The following is an 18215-nucleotide window of genomic DNA, read 5'->3' as shown; positions in this document are numbered from 1 at the left end:
TGTTCCGCTAAAAGTCTTTGGAATTTTCAAGACTTTTAGCGAAACATTTGTAGATTTGTTTAATGTTGTCATTTTATTTTGTGGAATATTGTGTTACTTCAATTATGAATAGATGGCTTTTTGTGTAGGGGTTTCAACCATACACATAGTATTGAATCAATTAATATATAATCATGTACATTTATAAATTATAAATAAACTACAATGATGATCAAACATTTATTTTTAAAACTTAAATTCAAAACTTCAAATAAAACTTGGAACACTCAAAAAATAAAAGTAGAAAGTAATTATATGTATAAAAAATTACAAAATTTAGTTATTACGAAAATCTTAAAAACAATTACACGGGATTCCGTCAAACATAATCTCGCCCTACATTTTGTACAACTCATTGCTGTTTGTCCTTTGCAACAGTTTCGGCATCGTCCTTTGGTTGTAAAAATTGGAAAGTGTCCGAAAAGATTTTTTCTGACATCTTCTCCAGGTATATTCTACGAATATATGACGTGAATACGAATCTTCTTTTTCGGTGTCATCGATAATGTCATCGCGCCCAGATGGATTATGTCACTAGTATTATGCCAAAAAATCGTAATTTAAAAATAAAAATCGATCTGTTTCGGGAATTTCTATGTTTATTTAGATAATATCTAATGAATTTATGCGTTACTTTATAAACGCACTGTATATACCTAATAAGTAAAAAATAGAATTCGATAATATGAAAACATACTGTAACATTTTTTTATACTAATACTTTCAAGAAATATTGACGGGACATACATATATGATTCATACGTACAAGCTGGGACATACATACAAGCTTTTGGAGTAGATATACGATAAAGTGGTTCCCAACCTTTTATGTCTGGCGACCCACCTTCTGATATTTTTTCATATTAGCGACCCATACCTCACCCATGATGATATATATCTACGTTATTCAGCTACTGTAAGATCCAAGCCGCGACCCACCTGAAACCTGTCCGCGACCCACTAGTGGGTCGCGACCCACCGGTTGGGAAACGCTGCGATAAATCATTACAAACATAATATACCAAATGTTTTTATCACTTTTCTGTTAATCCTCTAATTAGCAAAGTAGCTAATAAGAAACAGTTAGTATTTGTCCGTATACCGGGTGATGTATCCAAAAAGATACTCATTCAATTTTCATCAGTACCTGCCAATGTATATTCAAGGATACTATCTAAATTGCCGCTAACCTGGCAATGTATTTTCAGAGATACTACTTTTCAAAGTGATCCTATCTGTTTGTTTATAAACAAATCCTGAATATTATTTTATACGATTGTTTGTTGCAGGCCTAATTATCTAGAATTATAGTTTACGAATTCATATAATAACTGAAAACATTTAAAAAATGAATTTACTTTCCGAATGACACAAGCTAACACCTTCTTTGGAAGCCATTTTTAGCACGCTTACATAAAACGCTCTCTCATTGGTGGAAATCACTGTGTCATCATTCTCTTTGCCTTATCCCTATGCGGGGTCGGCTTCCCTAATTGCATTTCTCCACACAATTCTATCTTGGGTCATATCAATGTTAATACCCTTTACCAACATGTCCTGCCTTATCGCCTCCCCCCAGGTCTTCTTTGGTCTTCCTCTCCTACACCTTCCAGGAACCTGCACTTCAGCTATTCTTCGTATTGGGTGATTAACGTCTCGACGTTGAACATGACCAAACCATCTTAACCTATGCTCTCTCATTTTGGCATCAGTTGGTGCCACACCTAGACTTCCCCTAATATACTCATTTCTAATTTTATCCTTCTTTGTCACTCCACTCATCCATCTAAGCATTCTCATTTCCGCCACATGCATTCGTTGTTCCTCTTTCTTTTTCACTGCCCAACATTCAGTTCCGTACATCATAGCCGGTCTTATGGCTGTTTTATAGAATTTTCCCTTCAGCTTCATTGGAATTTTTCTGTCACACAACACACCACTCGCTTCTTTCCACTTCATCCATCCAGCCCTAATTCTACTGCATGCATCTCCATCTATTTCTCCATTAATCTGTAATACCGATCCTAGGTACTTAAAACTATTGCTTTTCACAATCATTTCACCATCCAAAGATACCATTTTATTTGTAGTAGCTCCATCTTTAAATGAACATTCCAAATACTCTGTTTTTGTCCTACTAAGTTTTAAACATTTTTCCTCCAGAGCTTGTCTCCACTGTTCCAGTTTTTGTTCTAAGTCTCTTTCACTATTTCCTACTAACACGACATCATCAGCATACATTAAGCACCATGGAATGTTACCCTGTAGTTTCGCTGTTATCTGGTCCAAAACTAATGAGAATAAATACGGACTAAGCACAGAGCCTTGGTGCAATCCTACTTTCACATGAAATTTATCAGTCTCTCCCACACCTGTCCTAACACTAGTTGTTACTCCCTCATACATATCCCTCACAATCTTTACATATTCACCAGGGACTCCTTTCTTATTGAGTGCCCACCACAGAATCTCTCGAGGAACTCTATCATATGCTTTCTCAAGATCAATGAATACCATATGAGCGTTTGTTTCTTTACTCCTGTATTTTTCCATCAACTGCCTTATAATGAAAATTGCATCTGTTGTTGATCTACCCTGCATAAAGCCAAATTGATTCTCGGATATTTCGGTCTCTTCACGTATTAAAAAGAAAATAGAAAATATAAAATCATCAACTTTTTTAGAACAGCAACTCAAGCCAAGAAAAATAAAACGAAATATTCTACTTCTTACTGATGAGACCACACGAGGTTTGAGCGGTGAACTTAGGCGTCGTTTTCCAGAAGAAGAAGTGAATATCCAAACAATTATTAAGCCTGGTGCTTCACTTTCTGGGGTCATTGAAAATATTGACTGTTTAACAAAGAACTTTAGTTCTGATGACTATGTAATTATTTCAGCAGGTTATAATGATTTTGTTTCATATAGAAATCCTAGTATAAAACATGTTAATATGAAACTAAGACAATGTACTAACACGAACATAATGTTTCTCTCTGTTCCTACGGGAAATGATCCTAATGCCAAATATATTTCTAAATTTAATAACAAATTAAGTGACTTCTTAAGTGTTTTTAATTCATATTATGAGCACTCAATCTCATTCCTAAATGTAAATAATTCATATGGGCATAGACTGAGCAACTATAGAATTTCATACCTGTTGGAGAATCAAATAAAACATTTTAAAAATAATAAAAATTTGATATTTATTCAGTTAAAAAATACAACACCACCCAATGAACAAAATTCAGAAAGCATAATTGTTTTAGATGATCTTGGTGAAAATTGTTGCACTTTTACAAGACCAGAAAAAGATTTGGATTTTCAGTTAACGCCAATAATACAACTTCAGACTTAGAAACTGACAAGTCAGAATCTTCTTTTAATTTAACTTTTCTCTTATTTAATACTCAGTCAGCTAGAAATAAAATTGATGATTTATTTTTAATGTTAGAATATAAAGACTTTCCCAGTGTTCTGTTATTGACTGAACACTGGCTAGAAGAAAATGAATACTTGTATATTCCCGAGTATTCCATGATTTCACATTTTTGTAGAACAAACTTTATACATGGGGGTACTGCTATTTTAGTACACAACTCTCTATTGCAAGAACTGGCTTTTGTTCAGATAAATTATGAGGATCTTATTGAAGAAAAACAATTTGAATTTTCAGTTGCACAAATAACAAATTTTGATATCTATATTATTTGCATCTACAGATCTCCAACAACCAGTGTCCAGATTTTTTTGGAAAGGCTGGAGAACTTGTTGTTGAGGATTCCAAAGTTTAGTCAAATAATCCTGACGGGTGATTTTAATATTGACTTTCTGAACTATGATTGCAATGAAGTAAAGAAAATAAAAAACTTACTCACTTGTTTTAATTTAAAAATGCATGTTAAGGAAGCAACACGTGTCACTAAATTGTCTCAAACTCTAATAGATTATTTCTGTTCTAACTTTGAGAAGGATTATGTTCAATGTATTGTATTTGACCCCAATCTGTCAGACCATAAGGCAGTTGTTGCTTCTATCAAAATTAAGAAATTTAGTAAAGGTAAAGATAGTGTAAATAAATTTAAAATTGGTCGCCTGTATAGTAAATCTAACTTTGGTAAATTTAGATTAAAGTGCGAGAGTCTTGACTGGTATTCTCTCCTATCACAATCGTCTGAGCCATTTAAATCATTTCATAATACAATATGTGAATTTTTTGAAAGGTCTTTTCCTAAACAAAAGATTAAAATTAAAAATAGAAAACCTTGGATTACAAATGGCATTAAAAATTCCTGCAAAACCATGAGATCGCTCCATTATATCAAAAAATATTACCAAGATGAATGGTTTGTTACCTATTATAATCAATATAAAAAGATATACAGAAATGTTATTAAAACTGCAAAAGAAAACTGCTACAAGCATAGAATAGAAAACTCCTCAAATGTAACTAGGGAAACTTGGTCTATAATAAATGAATTAAGGGGTAAACACAGATCAGGTAATAGTCATCACACTCCACTTCCAAATGACTGTAATGAATTTTACTGTAGCATAGCCGAAACTTTAACAGCACAGTTGAGACATGGTACAGATCCTTTGTCATATCTGAAGAAAACAGAAGTTATGTGTCCCTTCATAATTTATGATACTAATGTTGAGGAATTGAAAGAGACATTTAAATCAATCAGAAACAAAAACTCTTCGGGTTATGATGACATCTCTATAAGAGTTTTCAATAATCTACCAAACTCTGCTTTGGATGTTTTATCTATTTTAATTAATGATAGTTTTAATGCTGGCACATTTCCCGATTTCCTGAAGATAAATGTTGTAATTCCATTGCACAAGGGTGGAGATCACATAAACCCTTCCAATTACAGGCCAATTTCTCTGATACCTACGTTGGCAAAAATAATAGAGAAAATTGTTAAAGCAAGATTAATAAAATTTTTAGAGGTTAACCAACTACTAAGTCCGAAACAGTTTGGTTTCCGTGGTAACACTGGCACGACCGACGCGATTTTCAGTTTTTTAGAGATAGCTTACAATAATATTAAAAGACTAAGTTTTCACTCTAATGGCATATAACATATCCCACCAGAATGAAAACAATGGGAACCTTCTCTGGTTACACCTCCGAGGCTTCTACAATTTGCAAGCCATACGGATGCTGAGACTAAGGAAGATGAGGGAATTCTACAATTTACAATTCACGTCACATCTGCTCAGCGCGGTAAAGTTCCAACGAGACTGGTTCCCTTCATACTCCACACAGAGTAAATGTAAATAAAAAATGAATAACCATTTTCAATTTCGTCGCAAAACGAAAATACAGCCGAACCATATTCCAGTCCAATCAGAGAGTGCTGCAAGCACCTCTACCGGTTTCGAAACTTATTAGTCTCTCATCAGGAGGCACATATGCTGCTCTCCCCGATCCAACCAAAACAAACCCCAGCGTGCAGTCCCGAATTGCAACGAACGAAATGGCATAGATGCCCTAGCGGCAACTGCTAGCAAAAGACTAAGTTTTCACTCTAATGGCATATAACATATCCCACCAGAATGAAAACAATGGGAACCTTCTCTGGTTACACCTCCGAGGCTTCTACAATTTGCAAGCCATACGGATGCTGAGACTAAGGAAGATGAGGGAATTCTACAATTTACAATTCACGTCACATCTGCTCAGCGCGGTAAAGTTCCAACGAGACTGGTTCCCTTCATACTCCACACAGAGTAAATGTAAATAAAAAATGAATAACCATTTTCAATTTCGTCGCAAAACGAAAATACAGCCGAACCATATTCCAGTCCAATCAGAGAGTGCTGCAAGCACCTCTACCGGTTTCGAAACTTATTAGTCTCTCATCAGGAGGCACATATGCTGCTCTCCCCGATCCAACCAAAACAAACCCCAGCGTGCAGTCCCGAATTGCAACGAACGAAATGGCATAGATGCCCTAGCGGCAACTGCTAGCAAAAGACTAAGTTTTCACTCTAATGGCATATAACATATCCCACCAGAATGAAAACAATGGGAACCTTCTCTGGTTACACCTCCGAGGCTTCTACAATTTGCAAGCCATACGGATGCTGAGACTAAGGAAGATGAGGGAATTCTACAATTTACAATTCACGTCACATCTGCTCAGCGCGGTAAAGTTCCAACGAGACTGGTTCCCTTCATACTCCACACAGAGTAAATGTAAATAAAAAATGAATAACCATTTTCAATTTCGTCGCAAAACGAAGTCCAATCAGAGAGTGCTGCAAGCACCTCTACCGGTTTCGAAACTTATTAGTCTCTCATCAGGAGGCACATATGCTGCTCTCCCCGATCCAACCAAAACAAACCCCAGCGTGCAGTCCCGAATTGCAACGAACGAAATGGCATAGATGCCCTAGCGGCAACTGCTAGCAAAAGACTAAGTTTTCACTCTAATGGCATATAACATATCCCACCAGAATGAAAACAATGGGAACCTTCTCTGGTTACACCTCCGAGGCTTCTACAATTTGCAAGCCATACGGATGCTGAGACTAAGGAAGATGAGGGAATTCTACAATTTACAATTCACGTCACATCTGCTCAGCGCGGTAAAGCTTTTGACTGTGTCAATCATGGTTTGCTGCTGCAGAAGCTTAAACACTACGGAATTAAAGATAAGTCACTGAGTTGGATGGAGTCATATTTATCGGGTAGGAGTCAGTTTGTTAGGGCAGACTGTGACTCTGACTTGATGAATGTAACTTGGGGAGTGCCCCAAGGCTCGGTATTGGGACCAGTTCTGTTTTTGGTATATATAAACGATTTAGCCTACCTTGATGTATCTGCTCATTTCACCCTTTATGCAGATGATACCACTCTTATATGGCATGCTAAAGATTTGAATGTCTTACGCCAATCTGTAGGTAGGGAACTCTTAATGATTGAAAATTGGTGCACGGCGAACTTTTTGACATTAAACACTTCTAAAACTAAGCTTCTGTGTTTTAAACATGTTATGCCTGAATTACATCTGGAACTTGAACCTCAGCTGTCCGTCAGGTTTCTTGGCCTGAATATTGATCCTGACCTTAAATTTAAATCGCATATTGAAGCCTTGAATTCAAAACTTGCATCTGGATGCTATGCAATACGGTCGACTAGAAGGGAGCTTGGTTTTGCCCAAGCAAGAACTGTGTATTTTATACTAGTAGAGTCACATCTTAGATTCGCAATTCAGTTTTGGGGAGCGTGTAGTCAGGAGCTTTTCAGTAGTGTGTTTTTGCTTCAAAAAAAGGCAGTACGCCTGTTGTGCCAGATAAATTCTAGAGAAACGTGTAAACCTTTATTTATTAAACACAGTATCCTTACACTTGTATCTCTTTTCATTTTGGAAACGGCAAGCATTATTTTTAAGAATAAACATCTATATGAAAATAATAATCGATCTGGACGATTTGCTAGCAATTTAGCTTTGATTACACCTAGAAGCACACTAGTCAAAGACTCATTTATTTTCAAAGACTCATTTATTTTTCTCCATCTCTTTTTGACATCCCTTTCGTGAACTAGTATTTTATTATTTTCATCTAGGATACATCTAATCTGATTAAAATCTTTCGCTTTCTTTGCTCTCTGTTTGGCGATTTTATATATCTTCGTTTCGCCTTCCCTGGTATCAAGTTGATCGTATAGGTTTGAAGCTTTTGCTACTGCTACTTTCGCTTCCTTTTTCGCCACCAAATAGTTTTGAAGATCTGTGTCGGATCTAGTTTCTTGCCACTTTTTATATAATTTTCTCTTCTCTTTTATTTTTCCTTGTACTTCGTTTGACCACCACCAAGTCTCTTTATCCTCAAACTTTTTTCCAGACGTTTTCCCAAGTATTTCAATAGCAGTCTCTCTAATACTACTGGCCATTTTTCTCCAAATTGTATTAGGGCTTCCGTTCATGTTCCAACATATTTTTTCTACTATTCTTCTCTTGAATAGACCTTCTTTCTCATCTTTCAGCAGCCACCACTTGATTTTTTGTGGTCCTCTCCGATATTTTTGTTTAGTTTCGCTTTTTACTTCGATGTCCAGAACAAGCAGCTTATGTTGTTGGCTTACTGTCTCACTAACTATTACCTTGCAGTCCTTGCATTCACGTATGTCTTCTTTCCTTATCATGAAGTAGTCTATTTGGGATTGATGTTGTCCACTTTTGTAGGTAATAAGTTGAGTTTCTCTCTTTTTAAAGAATGTGTTAACAATCGCCATATCTAATGCTGTTGCTAATTCTAGCATGTCATCTCCAGCTTCATTTCTAGTTCCAAAGCCTAATCCCCCATGTATTGTTTCATATCCTATCTTGGCTTGGCCCACATGTGCATTGAAATCACCTCCTATTATAACTTTCTCCTCTGCTGGAATATCACTCAGTACGTCTCCTAATTGGTCGTAGAAAGCTCTTCTTTCATTCTCACCCAGACCTGTTTGAGGAGCATACACACACACACACACACACACACACACACACACACACACACACACACACACACACACACACACACACACCCACACACACACACACACACACACACACACACACACACACACACACACACACACACACACACACACACACACACACACACACACACACACCACACACACACACACACACACACACACACACACACACACACACACACACACACACACACACACACACACACACACACACACACACACACACCACACACACACACACACACACACACACACACACACACACACACACACACACACACACACACACACACACACACACACACACACACACACACACACACACACACACACACACACACACACACACACACACACACACACACACACACACACACACACACACACACACACACACACACACACACACACACACACACACACACACACACACACACACACACACACACACACACACACACCACACACACACACACACACACACACACACACACACACACACACACACACACACACACACACACACACACACACACACACACACACACACACACACACACACACACACACACACACACACACACACACACACACACACACACACACACACACACACACACACACACACACACACACACACACACACACACACACACACACACACACACACACACACACACACACACACACACACACACACACACACACACACACACACACACACACACACACACACACACACACACACACACACACACACACACACACACACACACATACACACACACACACACACACACACACACACCACACAACATTCAATACCTCTTTATCAATTACAAATTTCACTGACATCATTCTATCACTCGTTCTTACAACTTCTACTACGTCATCTTTCATTTCACTATCAGCAATTATACCAACTCCATTTCTAGTGTTACTACTCCCTACATACCACAATTTATATCCATCACCTAGTTCTTTCGCCCTTTGTCCTTTCCACCTAGTTTCTTGAATACAAGCAATTTGAACTCTTCTTCGTTTGAGCGCATCCACTAACTCCAGACTCTTACCTGTAAGACTACCAAGATTCCACGACCCTATCCTGATTTTTCTAACCTGCAATGGTGTTCCCCCTGAGATAGTCCTCACCCGGAGATCCGAATGGAGGCTCATTTTACTTCCGGAACATTTTACCTCAATTTTCAGTTGCACTTTATTATACTCTGTTACCAGACTCATTTCTGGTTACAATGGTTATATACCCACGCTGGCGCTCGGGACCGGCTAGTGACTGAAAATTTTGAAGAAGCGACGGAATAAGCGCGCTGTGTATCAGTAGCGCTGTTACCAAATTTAAAATTGGTGACAGTACCTATAAAAAGTGTGCGTGCAGTTGTCCATAAATGAGTGTCGCTTCTTAATCGATCAACTATTTGAAAAGTAATTCTCCTTGTATAATTTTGAAGAAAAAAATGAGATTATTAAAAATGAAAGACCTATTTTAAACAATTTAAAAAAGGAATCAACAAAAGTAGTTCGATATTTTAAATTTAGTTGGTACAGTGAAAATCCTTGGTTATATTATCGTTGCAAGAAAAATATACTGTATTGTTGGCCATGTCTTCTGGTTTCTACAGAAAAATGGGTGGACCAGGTTGCGTAGGTGCAAAATTTCGGGCCAATTTGTTTTAAATGCATTCATATTTTTCGAATCCTGAGAAAACTAATAAGTATTTTTCAAAAATTTAAACGCAGAATGAAAGATTGCATTATTACCGAAGGCCGAAAGTCCCTGAAAACTTCTATAATGCTTATTTTAATAAGCTACAGGGATGAAAAAAAAACAGAAAGTTTAGTGTGATTTTTAATAGGACTTTTCAACGCTTCTCATTTGTTTCGAGCTTCTGTCTTATAATCCCCGTATAATATTAATATACGACATATGACAGAAGCTCGAAAAAAATGAGAATCGTTGAAAAGTCCTATTTCAAATATCTCATTCAAAAGAAAATTTGTGGATATTCTAAGGGGCTTTCGGCCCTCGGTAGTAATGTAATATTTACTGCCTTTAAATTTTTCAAAAATACTTATTAGTTTTCTCAAGATTCGAAAAAAATGAATGCGCTTTTTAAAACGCGAAATTTTGCGCCTACGTCCTTCCTTAATTAAAATCATATTATATTAAATTTAGTTTGATGCAGTAGGACTTTTCAACGCTTCTCATTTGTTTCGAGCTTCTGTCATATGTCGTATAATCCGTGCATAATATTAATATACGACATATGACAGAAGCTCGAAAAAAATAAGAAGCATTGAAAAGTCTTGTTAACAAACGATAAATTAACGAAAAGTCCTGTTAACAATAAAGGTTCAACTACCATTTAGCATTTCAATAGATTTCCTCTACATCTAAGTTATAATTTAATTAATGTTTTTCCAACTTCTCCGTCTCTGATAATCTGTGTTTATCTTTAAATTATACACTCCATATAAGACATGTCTACATCCATCATTCACATTTATAGTCCAAGTAATGAAGCTTAAAACAGGACAAAACCTCGCAATTTTTACAGAATTGCTTGAAAATTTGAGAATAAGTAGTGGATAGTCCAAGGACCAAAATATATATGATGCCGAAAGACGCTTTTACCATGGGGGTGGTTGCCACCCCATCTCGGGGGTGGAAATTTTTTATTATACAGGGTGTCCCGAAAAGATTGGTCATAAATTATACCACACATTCTGAAGTCAAAAATAGTTTGATTAAACCTAACTTACCTTAGTACAAATGTGCTCATAAAATAAGTTACAGCCCTTTGAAGTTACAAAATGAAAATCTATTTTTTTCAATATATCGAAAACTATTAAACATTTTTTTATTGAAAATGGACACGTGTTATTCTTATGGCAGGATCATCTTAAAACAAAATTATAGTTAGATTTGTCCACCCCATAATAATTTTATGGGGGTTTTGATCCCTTAAACCCCCCAAACTTTTATGTACGTTTCAATTAATTCATTATTGTAACAAAAGAGAAATCTTGGACGACCGCCGTATAACAGTAAACACCTCGAGAATGACGTCATCGAATGATCTAGGCCTCGGCCAATGGGCGTCGATTGTTCCAGAATAACAACTGGGTATAAATACGGGATATTTGTAAATACAGTTTAGTCTTAAGCTAAAGTTTGTAAAGTAAACTTGTATAAATAAATAATAAAGTCGTATATAAATACCCGAACGCTCGTTTTTGTTACAGTTGGTGTCGGTGTTCGGTTAACTTAGTGCGATATAAATAAGTGAATTACAGAGAGACTTTAAAAGACTTTTGAACTTTATTCGTCGGGAATAACCGGAGTGCATTAATTGTTCGGTATTCGGAAAGACTTTAAAAGACTTTTGGACTTTATTCGTCGGGAATAGTTAAAGTGCGTTGATTGTTCGGTATTCGGAAAGACTGTTAAAAGACATTTTGGAAAGTACGTGTGTGCCGACCAAAGATGTTGCTACAAGAACTTACAGTAAAACAGCTCCGTGAACAGCTAGAGGAACGGGATCTGGACAGCAGTGGGCTCAAGATAGTCCTACAAGCACGACTCGAGGATGTTCTCACGAAGAACGGAGAAGACCCAAAGACGTTCCACTTCCAGTCAGCAGAACAAGTAATCTTATCGAAATTAAAAACTGTTTCTGAAACGATCGATGAAACTTCTAGAAGAAGCAACGAGAAACTTGAAGAAGTTAGTAGACAGAACAACGAGAAATTTGAAAGTGTTTCTCAAAAGATCGATGAAACTTCTAGAAGAAGCAACGAGAAACTTGAAGAAGTTAGTAGACAGAACAACGAGAAATTTGAAAGTGTTTCTCAAAAGATCGATGAAACTTCTAGAAAAAGCGACGAGAAATTTGAAAGTGTTTCTCAAGTAATTAAAGACGTATGTAGACAGAATGACGAGAAATTTGAAGAAGTTTCTAGAACATTCGATAAGATGCAGAAAAGTGTAGAGACCGTAGAAGAAAAGATCAAACAACTAAAGAGCATGATAACCGATACAAAAGTACAACCATCAGTTAATGCAGCAGCGTTAGATCCTGTAGTGAAAGATGAACTACCGAGAGACGAAATGTCGCATAATATGAGATTCAAATTACCACCATTTGATGGAAAGTCCTCTTGGTCCATATACCTTAGACAATTCGAAGCTATTGCGACCGCCAATCATTGGACCGAACAAGAAAAGGCTGTTTCATTGACTGCTGCTTTACGAGGTGATGCTGCAGATATCTTAAGGTCAATTCCGAAGGGTCAAGAAAATTGTTACCAGACCTTGTTCACTCGTCTAGAAAAACGCTATGGAGATGTCCATCTACAACAAGTATACAAAGCACAACTGCGAAGTAGAAGTCAACGAGCAAGTGAGAATCTGCAAGAATTTGAAGCAGATGTGGCTCGTGTGGTGCGGTTGGCTTATCCAGAGGTGCCAGACAGCGTTTTAGAAGAAATTGCGGTAGACACCTTCGTCAATGGGCTGAAAGATAGTGAAATACAGAAAGCTTTACGACTAGCAAGACCGAAAGTTTTAGATGAAGCACTTGCTATTGCCTAACACGAAGCAGCTAGCCAAGCTTCACGAAACAATCGAGTAATAGCCATGGAAAAAGGCGATAAGAGAAAAGATGAACGTTTGGTGGAAATGGTACGGAGGGTGATTCGTGACACGATGCCGAAGAGACGCGTGAAGAGGGCTGGAAGAGTTCGTTCAAATATAGATGCTTCCTCGATACGGCCATGCGGTGAAAGTTGTAATCACCGGCTTAGAGTAGAGGAACAACGTTGCCCTGTGAGACGAACCACCGTAGTTAATGAGCAATGGCAGCCCCAACAGTTACAAAACGCCCAAGAAGATGATCCATGTATAAAAAGAGTATTGGATTGGATGCAGCAAGGTGAAAGACCTAGTTGGCAGAACATTAGTGCATGTAGTCCAGAAGTCAAGGCCTACTGGAGCCAATGGAATTGCCTGGTACTAAAAGATGATCTTCTGTACAGAACCTTTGAGAACGATGATGGTACAGAATCTAAGCTGCAGTTGATTGTACCTAAAAGTAAAGTGTCAGAAGTATTGCGTCAGTTGCATGACGGTACATCAGGTGGACACTTTGGTATTACGAAGACTCTGCAAAAGGTTCGAGAACGGTTCTATTGGGTGAACTGTAAAGATGATGTAAGAAGATGGTGCCGGAAATGTGAACTGTGTGCATCCGGTAATGGTCCAGTTGGTAAAAAGAGAGCACCCATGAGACAGTACAATGTTGGAAGTCCTATGGAAAGAGTAGCAATCGACATTGCAGGTCCATTTCCAGAAACCGATGCTGGAAATAAATACATTCTGGTAGCCATGGACTATTTTACGAAATGGACCGAGGCCTATGCATTACCGAATCAAGAAGCTGCTACCGTTGCAGAGGTACTTGTTAAAGAATTCTTCAGCCGATTTGGTGTTCTCTTGGAGATCCACTCCGACCAAGGGCGAAACTTTGAGTCAGCTCTTTTCCAAAACGTTTGTAAATTGATTGGTGCCAATAAGACCAGAACAACACCCCTGCATCCTCAATCAGATGGAATGGTCGAGAGGGTGAACCGAACGATGGGTAAACACTTGTCCAAAGTTGTATCTGAACATCAGCGAGATTGGGACCAACACATTCATTTATTCCTGATGGCCTACCGCTCGGCCGTGAATGAAACTACAGGTCAAACACCAACCTGCCTGATGTTGGGTCGTGAAGTTCGTTTGCCCTGCGACCTAGAGTTTGGCTGCAGACCTTCCGAGGAATATGTTGCAGGCGAAGAATACGTAGACCGCCTGAAGTTACGAATGAACAACATTCATGAACTTGCCCGACAACACATCCAGATAGCTAGTGATAGAATGAAAGATCAATATGATTCTCGCTGCAAGAATGAAAGCTTCGAAGTAGGTGATCTTGTCTGGCTTTATAATCCACAACGTCGTCGAGGCCTGTGTCCTAAACTGCAAAGACAATGGGAAGGTCCGTATGAAGTTAAGAAGAAAATAAATGACGTAATATACAGAATTAAGAAGTTACCAAACGGTAAACCAAAAGTTATTCACATAAATCGTCTTGCACCATATGCTGGCTCAAATGAAACAGAGGAAGCCCGAGTCCTCTAACAGGAGATGAAAGACGCCGCACAGCCAAGTTTTAATCAATTTATGTCAAATTACGCAGCGAGAAAGAGTGCTAGATTCGGCGTGACCACAGAAGTTCAGCAAGATATGTTTGGTGTTCCAGAAAACGTCTCTCTAGCCCACTGTGTTGCCCAAGACCTCGAGATGACTAAAGGAATCTCGTCCGTATTCAATAGAAAGTTCGGCCGCCTGGACGAGTTAAGACATCAGCACCCTAAAATTGGAAGAGTACTGCGATTGGAAGATGGTCCTCGATCTTTGCTGTATATGGTGACCAGGAAGTCTTACACGGACACGCCAAGCTACGAGAACATATGGCGTGCTCTAACTAATTTGAAGAAAATCGTGTGTAATTATGACATCAAAGATTTGGCTTTACCAAAAATAGGCCATGCAGTAGAAAATCTGGATTGGAAGATTGTGAGAAGCATGCTTGAAGTGATCTTCAGAGAAACTGGCGTACGAATTACTGTGTGTTGCATGAACCCGAAGATGTCATACCCTTCAAAGACAGTAGACTGCTATTTCTTCTTGAAGGGTGTATGCAGAGCTGGAGAGTCGTGTAGATTCCGCCATCCTGGGCCTTCATCTAGAGTTGCTGATCGGGACGCTCAGATCTTAAGAGGGGAGCAGTGTAACAAAAGAGAAATCTTGGACGACCGCCGTATAACAGTAAACACCTCGAGAATGACGTCATCGAATGATCTAGGCCTCGGCGGAAAGGAGGAGGAACTTCTCGAACATACGACCCGTAGGTGGAACACGCTGATAGCTAGAGATGGGCGTCGATTGTTCCAGAATAACAACTGGGTATAAATACGGGATATTTGTAAATACAGTTTAGTCTTAAGCTAAAGTTTGTAAAGTAAACTTGTATAAATAAATAATAAAGTCGTATATAAATACCCGAACGCTCGTTTTTGTTACATTATTTTGGTACCATTAGTTAAACACAACGTTTTTAAAACTTTTTTGCCTCTCAGTATTTTTTCGATAAGTGAGTTTTTATCGAGATGCGGCTTCTTTTTTAATATATTTACATAACATTTTTATGGGAGTTTTGTCCCTTTAAACCCCCCAAATGTTTGTGTACGTTAAAATTAAACTATTATTGTGGTACCATTAGTTAAACACAGTGTTTTTAAAAAAATTTGCCTCTTTGTCTTTTTTTGATAAGTCACCTTTTATCGAGATGTGTCTTCTTTTTCAAAATATACCTAAAAATGTAAATTATAAATACATTTTCAGATTATTAACAGGTCTCTATAATCGTACTTAACCATATACAAATATGTGGTGGATTCGATAAATATTCAAAATATCTCGATAAACACTGACTGGCTTATCGAAAAAGTCCTAAGAGGTAAAAATGTTTTAAAAACAGTGTGTTTAACTAATGGTGCCACACTAATAATTAAATTGGAACGTACAAAAAAGTTTGGGGGGTTTAAGGGAACAAAACCCCCATAAATTTTTTATGGGGTACACAAATTTCACTTTAATTTTTATTTAAGATGCTGCTCCCATAAGAATGCCACATGTTCATTTTCAATGAAAAATCTTCAAGAGTTTTCGATATATGAAAATATATTGATTTTCATTTTGTAACTTCAAAGGGTTGTAACTTTTTTTGTGTGCACTATTGTATATAGGTAAGTGAGGTTCAATCAACCTATTTTTGACCCCAGAATCTGTGGTATAATTTATGACCAATCTTTTCGGGACACCCTGTATTTTGACCGCAAAAGTTCGTAAAAACATTCATTCTAAGCAAAAAACATTCTATACATTTTTTTGATAAAATTAATAGTTTTCTATTTATTCGCTATCGAAAGTGTTTTATATTGAAAAAATCAATGTTTTTAATAAGTTTTCTGCTAATAACTCCAAAAGTTGTCGTTTTATCAAAACAACTTTACTTAACAAAAATGTACCTTTTGAAAAAATAAACAAAACTGTTTTTTTAATTTTCTTTAAGACCAATAGTAATCAGCTATACTTTATATGTTCTTCTTCGTCAAATGCTAAATATTGTAGTTTCAAAGTCAAAAGACGGGAAAACTATGCATTTTTCGAGGACAACTTGTTTAAACTAATTTAAAGTATTTAAAAGTAGGTATCTATCTCCAGAAATAAAAAACAAGTCTCTAGCTCAAAAATTAAGTGACTTATAATGAAAAGAATGGCAGTCCCTATTTTTTCAGCGAAAAAGTGATCGGATGCAATCCCCAAATTATCACCCTAATTAAAATTAGTCATTGACCTTATTTGTTCTTCTTTATTTATGTATTATTAATAGGTTCTAGAAGTTTGACCGGCTTAGAATGATTAGTTTTTAAAAAATTGAGTTAAAAGCGAATAACAAATTTTTGTAGGTTGGAAAAAAATGGCCTTTTCTTCAAAATAGAAAGATTAGCATCAGAGATACGAAAAAATATTTAAATATGAAATTGTAGCATATTTAATTCCCAAGTACCTGCTTTGCAAAAATTTTTTTACGACAAAAGTTGAGTGAGCTATTGACAATTAACACTTGTAATAACATGCAAAAACCACCTTTACCAACTCTTTCAAAGTCGCCCTTTTTGTGACTGAGGATTTTAAAAAGATTTAATATTAATAGGCTTATAAATATTGTAAAAACCTACAAAATTCTTGTTTACCAAACTTTCTAAGATAAAAAATAAAAAGTTACGGTTAAAAATCAATATATTTTTTTGAAAAAAGAAAGGAGAAATCCAATTGGAAGCATAATAATGTAAGTTAGCGGTGTTTTTAGTCATTGACCTTATTCATTCTTCTTTATTTATGTATTATTAATAAATTCTAGAAGTTTGACTGGCTTAGAATGATTCGTTTTAAAAAAACTGTAGTTGAAAGCGAATTAAGAAATTTTGTAGTTTGTTAAAAAATGCCATTTTCTTCAGAATAGAAATATTAGCATCAGAGATACGAAAAAATGTTTAAATATGAAATTGTAGGTTATTTAATTCCCAAGAACTTAATTTGAAAACTTTTTTTCTACGGCAAAAATTGTGTGTGTGTGTGTTTATGTTTTATTGGCACTGGTTTAAGCAACCAACTGGCCAGTCAATGTGTTTTGAATTCTCTCTTTTACAAAATATATGCTTAGTATCTAAATTTAAAACTATTAGTACTACTGTTTTTTTTTACTCTGTTTTTTTTATTATTTTTTTTATTATATTTTTAACATTTTTTTTATTACATTTTTTATTTTTTTTTTTAGTTTTTTTTTTTTGTATATTTTTTTATCGCGCTAAGACCTAAACCCGATTCATCCTCGCGGAGGTTTAGATCTTAGTATCTTTTTATTTTATTTAATTATTATTTTTTTTTTATTATTTTTTTTTTCTTTTTTTCTCAGAGCTTTAATTTTAAACAATTAACATGGTTGTACAAAATTTTATAAACATCTAGATTGTTTGA

This window comes from Diabrotica virgifera, chromosome 8, assembly GCF_917563875.1.
Source record: "Diabrotica virgifera virgifera chromosome 8, PGI_DIABVI_V3a".
In the NCBI taxonomy this organism is placed as follows: domain Eukaryota; kingdom Metazoa; phylum Arthropoda; class Insecta; order Coleoptera; family Chrysomelidae; genus Diabrotica; species Diabrotica virgifera.
Note: the sequence above shows the minus strand (reverse complement) of the source record.